Source organism: Penaeus monodon, chromosome 33, assembly GCF_015228065.2.
Source record: "Penaeus monodon isolate SGIC_2016 chromosome 33, NSTDA_Pmon_1, whole genome shotgun sequence".
NCBI classification, from domain to species: Eukaryota; Metazoa; Arthropoda; class Malacostraca; order Decapoda; family Penaeidae; genus Penaeus; species Penaeus monodon.
Window position 1 is genome coordinate 10,479,066 of NC_051418.1, and position 371 is coordinate 10,479,436.

A 371-nucleotide genomic window follows, 5' to 3' on the forward strand; every position below is an offset into this window, starting at 1 on the left:
TTCAAGGGGTAAACTATCTTAAGCAGCTGGAAGTGCCAGCTAGAGTCTATGTCAGTAACTTATTCCTGCCTGCTTTGATAGATAGCTTGGGTATGTACAGAAAAATAATATCAAGGAAGCAAAATAGATAACACAAGTAAACACATTGTTACTACTTATTATTGTTATTACCAAAATTGTAGACTACCTGGAGAGATACTGTGCTTAAGAAAGCATTTTTTCATACAGCATACACTGGAAAATGTAAGCCTTGGGAAATGCAAAATATGAGCTAATGGTATAGCAAGAAGAGACAAGGAGTTTTTGAAATTGTGCAGTATTGTTCGTGTAGGCTAGACCTATAAGATACCCAGGAGAGTAACTATTCAATT

At 35.6% G+C, this 371-nt stretch overlaps 1 protein-coding gene across 1 annotated transcript in view; it reads left to right on the plus strand.

The window, feature by feature from the left end:
- Window positions 1-371, plus strand: part of LOC119594240 — a 33,581-nt gene that overhangs the window by 28,561 nt on the left and 4,649 nt on the right.